This window comes from Macrobrachium nipponense, chromosome 13 (genome assembly GCF_015104395.2).
Source record: "Macrobrachium nipponense isolate FS-2020 chromosome 13, ASM1510439v2, whole genome shotgun sequence".
NCBI classification, from domain to species: domain Eukaryota; kingdom Metazoa; phylum Arthropoda; class Malacostraca; order Decapoda; family Palaemonidae; genus Macrobrachium; species Macrobrachium nipponense.
This window is the reverse complement of record NC_087206.1, coordinates 45,039,838-45,049,837: the sequence shown is the minus strand read 5'-3', so window position 1 is coordinate 45,049,837 and position 10,000 is coordinate 45,039,838. Positions and strand designations below refer to the sequence as shown.

Below are 10,000 nucleotides of genomic sequence, written 5' to 3'. Positions count from 1 at the left end.
AAACTGTGATGTCAAGCAAGCCCTTTGTGACAGTTGTGAAAAAACACGATTGGATGTCAGTCCGTCCAGTGAGGCTTGTCTGAAATAGAGTAAGAATGGAAACGCGGTGGATTCGTGGGGAAACTCTGCCAAAGACAATAGGCACCTCATACATCTATTTATATGATATAGTATTTCCCGTAAAAAATGTGAAGATCGTTTTATTCAAGATTCTCCCCACCAAATTCATCTTAATGCACATAATACGCTCAGGTAGAAATGTACGAACGGGCTGTTAATTAAGTCAACTCTCCTCTGCGGGAGCCTTTTGTCGATGTTGAGGCAATGAAAGAAAACGGGAAGATGTAGAGTTGAAATGTATACTTACTACGTGTTTCATGAGAAGAAATGAAAGTATGAAAAATGTGGAGATTCAGTGGAAATAGTGGAAAGGGTAACTGGGTGAAAAGGTAGTTCAGAACATTTGAGATGGGTCTAGTATATGGGAAAAATGGTGGTCGATAGGGTGGTGAAAAGTGTCCATTTTTGAAGTATCACAAGGAAAGAGGAGCGGAAGACCAAGAGAGGCTGTGCAGATGGCCCGAAAGAGGAAAAGAAAGGGCCTCAACATCAAGAGATCATCCTCATAGCGGGAGGTTGGGGAAGTTTTCTGCACAGGGCTTTCATTCGTCGGTAAAGTAAAAATGTGCCTTTGATGGAATATTTTAATGTTTCTATTTACTTGCTATGGCGGCATTTCCCTTAAACGTTTCAAGCTCCCACTACCTGAGATGAGACAGAAATCAATAATTATGATTATATTATCATTGAAGGTAAAATAAGCCAAGATTGGCTTCAGTGGAATTATAGTTTTCTTGTTTAGGATGGTTTTTCGTATCTTGGCAAAATAAGAATGGACCTCAGGTGCCTGTGCATGTGGTACAATCTGAATCAATTCAAGACGACGCAAAATCATGGTAAAGTCTTGAAAAAAAATGAATGGAGAAGAAAACAAAACTTACAATGATGGATATTTATACCAGAAATCATGTCAGTCAGTTTTAAACATGACACCTATTTATAACTATCCTAACATGGAAAAGCTTGACAACCGTTAGCTTTAAATGACAGCTATTGACTGGAACATCCTAAAAATGTGGCATGTCTCAGTTTTGATTAGTGAATATGCTTAAAAAAAATTCTGCGTTTCGGCAATTTTCGGTGATAAATTTCTCAATAATTTCAGAACGAATGCGCAATAGAATTGTAGAAAAAATCCAACAGTATCTTTGAATGAAAATATGGGAAAATTAATTTTAATGGATTTGATAGAGGAAGGCATTGAACAGCGCGTAGGGCATGATCGACAATTTAAGAAAAGTCAGGTCTCTTTTGTGTGTACCGAAAGAACTTTTAACTTGACATAGACACAAACTTGAAAAAGATCCGATACGGTTTCTCCCTCTATTACTATTCTCTCAAAAATAGTGAAAAATTAAAAGTTTCACAGATTCGATTTAACTGGATACGCACATCGACATCACTTTGTGTGGTGCCCCAGGAGAGACTTTACTGGGAATTTATACATTAAATTGTAAAAGGCTCTAATTATAGATTTATGTTACAAAAACATGAGAGTCGGGTATCTAATCCTTATGTTATTGTCATCTGCATTTACTTAAGGAAGAGCAACTTTCAAAAAATACTTAAAATGAATATAATTGCCGATTTTGAAAATCATACAGAAAACAAGAAACATTCTTCAGTTTTATTAAATGCAACTCGGATAAAAACCCCTTAGAGACAAATACAAGATAGTTAAACGGAAAAATTAACTGGACTTTTGTCGATTTATAAGATCTCAATTCTGGCTAATTTTGAAAGCGCACGATTAAAAGACACATAGCATGCATGTCTGTCAATAATTTCATCCATTTATTCACTCACTGACTCATGAGAGAGAGAGAGAGAGAGAGAGAGAGAGAGAGAGAGAGAGAGAGAGAGAGAGCGGCGGCGGCGGGCGGGGGGGGCGGGGGGCGGAGGGCTGTATTCATTAAAAAGTCTTGCCATTCACTCATGTATAATGCATCTTTATTACTATATGCTAAGTAAACAGCTAACGTCACCAGCTCCAATTATCACGTGCCTTAAGAAGCAAATAATGGCTAGAGAAAGTTAAATGTGGAAATGATAATCGGATTATTGAGCCTCCAGTCAAATTTCACTGCCACATACCACAGTTCTATTAGCTTTTATTTTCCTTCGTCTAACTATAAGCTTAACCTGGATTTCCAACCTATCCCATCTCAGTGAGCAGTGTCTTAAACTAGTCCCAGGTTACCGTGACCCGTGACCATAGTCAAAGGTCCTGACAGGGCCCTGCTATTCAGCAGTAAAATAAAAGAACCCTATAGTCAGGGAACAACGTATTGTAACCCTATTCAGACGAAAAGAAGATTAAAATGTCAATGCATATCAAGTTGACAGATATCCATTAACGATATCGACTCAGCACACTCACCCCTTGATTGCCTATAATAAATGCCGAAGCAAATTCACTCCAACTGACGTCATAACCGGTGGACTGTGACGTATATAAGAACTTTGTTTGAAGTGTCCATGTTACTGTGTGAGCATTACAACAGTTTTCTTTGTCTGTTATCGAACTGTAATCGATTTCGTTTGAAGTTCTTCATGTGTCTGCATCTTCAGGCTGAATACGTAAAAGATTCCCAGAAGTCTTCATAAAATGCAAGTTCCCGCTTCATGGTGATACGTCCACACCAGATAACTGGTTCTAAAACTTAGTCCTGGGTTAGAAATAACTGCTGAAATGTAACGTCTCCTTCAACACAACTCGAAGTCTAATTGCTGTCTTCTGCCTTAATAAGGGTCTGACGTTCATAACCAGTGAGCCAAGATGTTAGCATTCTGATTCTCCTGTTTTTAAATTTTGAGCCAAGGACATGCAATCTGTCAGATGGGATTTAAGAAAAAAATAATAAATGAAAAGAGAAGTTTTGGGTGAACAGTAATGTTCCTTATCTTTGTGGCGATGGTTGTAATATTTCACTCTAAAACAGTGCGCGTCTTCAGCGTGTAGTACCTAGAAAGTGCACCACCTTCAATATCCCGGAGTCACTGTGGTTTGCTGAGGACATAATTAAATAAACTGGGCCACAATAAAATTGGTAAGACAACATTATCTTTGCATTATCAGTTAATAGCTATTTTATAATGTATAACATCAACATCAATACTGATTCAGCTGCATTCTAATTCTTCCATCAAACTTAGTATTGCTGAAGATTAGAGTGAGTCACTAAAACACAAAGATTAACCCCATTTGAAACAAGCAGCAGCAGGATTATCCACATCAGGGGTTAATTAAGGCCAGTTTTAAACGACTTCTCTATTCGTAAAATATTTCTTATGAACAGTTTCCGTCTATTACCTTTTTATTCACTGATTAATTCTCTTCATGAAGTGCAATAAAAAAAAAAAAAAAAGTGCTGTATCCGTTCACCAATGTTGAAAGATATGTAATCATCCTAAAGTTAAAACTTTCATAGAATCGTGACTAACCTTCATCAGTTTCCTTTGATATAATTTATCGACATTCCAATTTCATCACCACAGTTATCATCTGTCATCATTAGGACGTCATATCTTTCATCCTGTTCGTCATCATTATTATCAGTTCAAACATCATCGGTTTCCATGTTCCATTTGAACAACCTCCCTCTCTCTCTCTCTCTATCTCTCTCTCTCTCTCTCTCTCTCGCTGTCGGCGTTTGACCTCCCACCCCATTTCTATCGCTTTATCTGCACAATCTCTGATGTATGTTTGTTTACTACCACCAGTCGACACAACGAGGGAAAGTCTGCGGAGAAAAACCTTCGCGTTTGATTTAATCATCGCAGGAAAATTCTGGTAAGTGGGTTAAGCACGAGCTTTCAACACTTATTATGGTGTCATTTTTGCGCTTAATCACCCCATAAAGCTAATATAAAACGCAAATTTTCCTCTGGAAGCCCAAGTCATGAAGTAACACAAATAAAAGAAGGCAGCTAATGCGATATTCAATGCTGGGCTCCCCTTAATGGTTTCTTCATTGAGTGATGATACACCGTATATGGATGGGGGAAGGGGCCTTCTTGTGGGGGCTCCCTACGCCCTTTACACCTTAAGGGGACTCTCCCCCTTCCTATCCCGCCCCCTTTCTCTCTCTCTCTCTCTCTCTCTCTCTCTCTCAGCAATATCACCAACCGCCACTTCTCATCTTCGTCCTTTCCTGTATAGCATCGGACGCCGCCACTTGCAGCTAAGTACCCCCGAGTGAAAGTTAACGGAAAAGGTCGATAACTTCTGATGCTTCAGAAGCGGAGGTTTGTTCGGGGGTTAATGCGAACACCGTGTACGAGTTTAGTACGGGTTGGCCTCCGCCGCTACAAAGTGGCCCAACCCACATCATTTCTTTGCATTAAGATTGGCCTTTCTCACGGGGACGGGGACTACGGGACTCCAGAGGGGACTGAGGCAGAAAAGAGGAGAGAGAAGGAAGGGGAGGAAAGGGGAGATGGTCTTTTCGCGAATGCCATACAAAGAGTACTACACGAAAGGGGAAGAGACAGGTTTTAGATGACAGAGCGAATGGAAAGGATAGTAATGTGACCAAGTGGCAATGGTTGGTGGAATACGGCGAGGAACAGAAAATAATCTGAGTGAAGGAACCTCGCAGACAAACGCTGGCCATGAATCGAAAGGCTCACGACAGATGGAGGGAAAGAAGAAACGACGACGTAGTTCAGTGAGATGGCAATATCGATCGTCAAAAATGAAATGTAATCAGATGGTTCACAAAACTTAGTTTATAGAAGTAACCTTTTGGGCTGAGAGCAAATGTACTGTAAAATATGATATAAGATGAATGGTTCAATGAGACAGAAAACGAAAGTAATGGAAAGGAAAGGATGTAGAAAGAAGGGCATCTGAAAAAGGGAGAAATTGAAAAGTACAGGTACGTGAAAAACAAAATACAGAGGAAAGAGGCGATGAAGAAGGGAATAGGTAAAAGAAAATAAATTACGGAAGAATAAATAAAAGTTTAAGGAATAGGAAAAAAATAAATTGAAAAAACTGATAAATGTAAGGTCTAATGGAAAATGAATAGAGATGTCTTGTGTGATTCAAGTCAGAGTGAAATCAAAACAAAAACTGACAGCAGAAGCCCCCAGCAACTGCGTTCCCTTCCTATTTCTAGTCTCTTCCTTAATCTGCAAAGGCCTTCCCATTTCTCATTATTCACAAACTTCAATTTCAATGAAAAACTTTTAAATGACAATGATGTTACTTACTGCACCAACACATGTATAAGCATCCACCGGAAAAAAAAAGTATGAAACCTTACTTGCTTTTTATATCTTCAAGGCTATGAAATAGGTGTAATCAAAGAGCTAAGAACTAAGATCATTTGACGCAAATAAGAGAAGACCATTGGTGTCTAACGTCAAAAGGAAATCATTTATTAGAGGTAATGTTACAGAAACCATGTGGAATTTGAGCATGGAGAACTTTCCAGACTGGGCATTATTATTTTGGAAAGGTCAGTCAAGAAATCGACTAAACCACTAAAGTATGTCTTTTGCCGCAGAGGAAGTCAAACAGTTGTTTCATGAACTTGTGTGGCAGGGAGAGTTTGGTATTACATAGCATTCACTTCTCTGAAGTACTAACCAAATCTAATGATGCTTACCTTTGTTGATCGGAAGGTAGGAATAATAGTGAGCATTCTACTTCATTTCCTGCAACCCAGAAGGTAGAACGGTCGCCTACAATAAGAAGGGCCGGTCCGAGTCGAGGCCAAAACAGACTGGATTTGAGAGAGGTCTGTAGAATCCCAGTGTTCCTATGTTGACTTGATTTGTATGGAAAGAGCTCGGTGGGCTTTGACAAAGAAAAAGCCTGTATGTTGCGAATATGGACCTAGATAAAGCTTTTGATATAATTTCTAGAAATTCAGTAACGGACTTGCTGAAAGCATACAGCGCTGAAGGATATTTGATGAGAGCAATCCAACGTCAATAAGTTATTATGATTATGAAGCTGGAAGAGTGACTATAGCTGATTCACTTAAGGTATATTCTTGAATGAGCCCTATGCTTACGAGACGTTTGTTTGGCGGCCGCTGATTGGCTGGTATTGGGAGGTAGGCAGCTTCCAGCCAATCAGCGGCCGCCAAACAAACGTCTAGTAGGTATACGGCTCACCCAAGGATCTACCTTAAGTGAACCAGCTATAGTTTGTTTTAAAAACGGATTAAGGACAATGAGGTTATGTTTCCATGGGTACTAGTTATCTTTATGGACGGGAGATGTCAGAATGCAAGCAGAAAAAGTAGGTGTGAAATAACTGTGAATGTGCGGAGAACAGAGAAGCAAGGGAGGGGGCAGCAGGATCTCTGCGAGAGGTTTAGAATAGAAGATGAACGTCACTAGATGAGAAAAGGTTGTTGAACCAACTTACTTTATTTCATGGGGATGAAGTGTGAAATTCGGTTACGGATAAAATTAGAAGCCTTGGTAGTTGCTGAAATGGTTTGTTAGAGTGATATATATGAAGTGTAAATGTTTTAAAAAGTTAAGCAATATAAGGAAACGCAACGAGATGACAAGATATAATGTGCACAAAGATGGAGGAAAGCGATTCGACGGGGTTTGGCCCTGTAGAAAGAAGGAAGGATGATAGCTTGGTAAAAAGGCGTATTTTTCGGAGGTGGTGAAAGTGAGGAAGATAGGAAAATTGAGAAAGTGCTGAATTGGTAGGATTGGCGAGCCTCTGGAATGGGAGGATCTCAGTCTCTAGAAAGTGCGGGAATGCTTGCCAGACAGAGGTGAGTGGCGCATTATGTAGGAATAAAAGGGGTAGGTCTGACAGTCCTCTCTCTGCGCAGGCGTACAGAGGGGCTTTGTCTTGGAAGCTCTCTCTTTCTTTAAAGGGTTCATCCAAGATTCTGTTTCAATGTTGAATCTATGAGGTTAATTACTGTGCATATCATCAAGCCTCGCAAAAACATGGTTATTTACGGCCGAGAAATCGGGGAATGTCAAAAAGTCTACATAATACAATCACTGTCAAGGTTAAAGTAATTCATTTTTTTCGAATGCACTGACTCAGGACAAATTAAGAACAAAAAGGTTTTGAAATATATTCTCTTTTTGACAAATCACTTATTTTGGAAGGGGATATAGTAATGGCTAATAATTTTGAAATCTGTATCTTTTGTCTACTACAGGAAAGTTTCCACTAACAAAACATAGCTGGCAAGGCAGATGTAAGAGAAATGAATCCTTTTTGCTTGTTTAGCCAGCCTATATGTCAGACTTACTATCATTTTTAAAAGATCGCAGTTATGGCATCGAGAGGTATCGTTAAATTATATCGCCAGATTTGACAAACCACCTTTTTCTATAGTTGTTGCCAACAATGTAAAAGCCATATAAGCTTGTGGAGTATTACGTCGCTTCATGCATTTTATTAATATGAGAAACATTTGGAACATCAAGGGAACCATAAATATCCTTCAAAAATGCTCTATCCGATAAGATATTGCACATATCATATCCGCTCTTTCACGGGGCCTGGGAAAAACACGTACGGGACGGAGAGTGCTGTGTCATTCATGGACAGGAAGCTGAATTATTGTAAATCTTTGTATCTATTCAGAAATGGCGGACTTTTTTTTTTTTTTTTTTTTTTTTTACTGCGCCTGGGTTGCAGTCCTGAAAAAGCATAAAAATTCAATAGGATGTATCTCTGGTACTTCCGCTGGTCATGAGCTGGGTATTATATATATATACGTGCACACAAATAGTTATATTATATATATATATATATATATATATATATATTATATATATATATATGTATACGAACGCACACACGCATATGTCTATATCTATAGCAACCTCTCTCTCTCTCTCTCTCTCTCTCTCTCTCTCTTCTCTCTCTCTCTCCCTGTCTCTCTCTCTTTATATATATTATATATATATACTATATACATATATATATATATATATATATATATATATATATATATAAAAGAAATTGATTCTCCCATAACTTTTTTTTGTTTTTTAAATATGCAAGATGCAGACATCGAATCTGGCATGCATAATTTGCTAGTGATGCCAAATACAAGGAGAGGTCATGCTTAAGACCAAAGTCAGTTGTAATAGGGCAGAGGCCAAATTGGGACCAACCTTAGGCATAGTTTTTGAACTGAAGATGGAGAATTAATCTTTTTCATGCACAGTCCACTGAAAAGGCCAATGTGCCAAGTGATGCTAGGGTGGGGGTTCAGTTACTTAGAAATCGAAGGTCAAATGGCAATTCGATTTTGACCCAGAACAATAAGGGTCATTTACTGTTTCTTTTCCACCTGATCGATGCTGACATCTGGTATTTTATATGCACTCATGCATACATACACATATCTAATCCTTCGGGCCAGCCCTAGGAGAGCTGTTAATCAGCTCAGTGGTCTGGTTAAACTAAGATATACTTAACTTTGTTTGTGATGTTTGGATGAGAAGTTACCGACGCGATTCTACCCAATGTTTTAATGTAGTGGACGAATGCTAAGAAATAAATAAAAGATGCAATCCGATATGGTTGCTGAACACGCTATTAAGAAGAGTTTAAACAGAAACAGAAGATTTAGTCTCATGATCACTTTGAAAAGACAATGAAGAGATCATCTGCATTTCTAGAAAAGAACAGACGCCAACGGGAACTCATGAAAAGGCGAGCTTTGCCACCTTACTAGGTTCCACGTTCGTGAAATACATACTTATCATAAACAGCAATGTTTGTCCTAACATAGAAAATGATTATCTAAAAATCCATCATTAAGTTGCTTGACTGGAGTATCAACCCGGTATGTATTCACCTTTATCAAAGTCCAGGGTAAACCCATGCTAAGTAAAGTAGACGGCCACACGACTATATCATTTATTGATATAATTTGTCGACCATGCAATATAGAAATGGGTACACATAATACCTAGATCCCCGAGGGGCTAGTACTAACCACGGCGTCCCAAGGAGCTTCCGCCACGTTTAGAGGTGGCTACATACCGGGTTTATACCCTTGGCTGTAAAAAGTATTCACTTCGAACAGGCTCACTGTAACGATTGTAATCTAGAATAATATGGTTACAAAGACATCAGCAGTATACACGGCGGCACTTTTTAAAAATAATTGCTAATTGCCTAGGTATGATAAATAGATAAAAAGTAAACCTTTGGTCAGCAAAACTCATTACCTGAACAAGATAGCTAACTAGATACAAACTTACGAGAATGTTAAACAAATCACGTGGCTTATTTGATCTACTCGCTGGCTCCGAAATGAGTGAATATGCAAAGGGGAACACGACAACCCAGAATGACTGCTCATAACACAAGTCATTTCGAACTGTCAGTGCTATTAAAAAACAACTCTGGAGACTAGGAATGAATCGCCCATTCATTCCTAGTCAGAATAAGACAACTGGTTATACTGCCCATTCCTTTACGTGGCATTTCTGAAAAAAAACCTATTATGACAAATAAAAAGTCAGCTAGCTATCTTACGCGCTTTTTGGTAAGGAATGCTAATCTATATATAAAAAAAACTTTAAATAAGAAAAGGCTAAACAGATGCTTATGTTCCAAGCAAAGTCTGCCTACATCATCATAATCAGCAATATTAAAGAAGGTGAGATTTTTATATGCACACCTGTGTCTCTCTCATGACGTCAAGGTCATCACACCATTTACTTTCATTATCAGAAATGCTGAAGAAACACCTTACTCCCACAAAGGAGACCTGTTTCGGAGGCCTTTCTAATTCCCAGTCTAGGAAGTACACATTATCTTGCACCGATTCACGAGGCCTTTCAAATTCCCAAATTTGGGAAGCACACGTCATTTTTCTATCGATTCCGGAGGCCTTTGTGATTCCAAAATTGGGGACGC

At 38.8% G+C, this 10,000-nt stretch overlaps 1 protein-coding gene across 1 annotated transcript in view; it reads right to left on the bottom strand.

The window, feature by feature from the left end:
• The window catches only part of LOC135225776 (DNA-binding protein D-ETS-3-like), a 344,616-nt gene that overhangs the window by 252,045 nt on the left and 82,571 nt on the right, over positions 1–10,000 (bottom strand).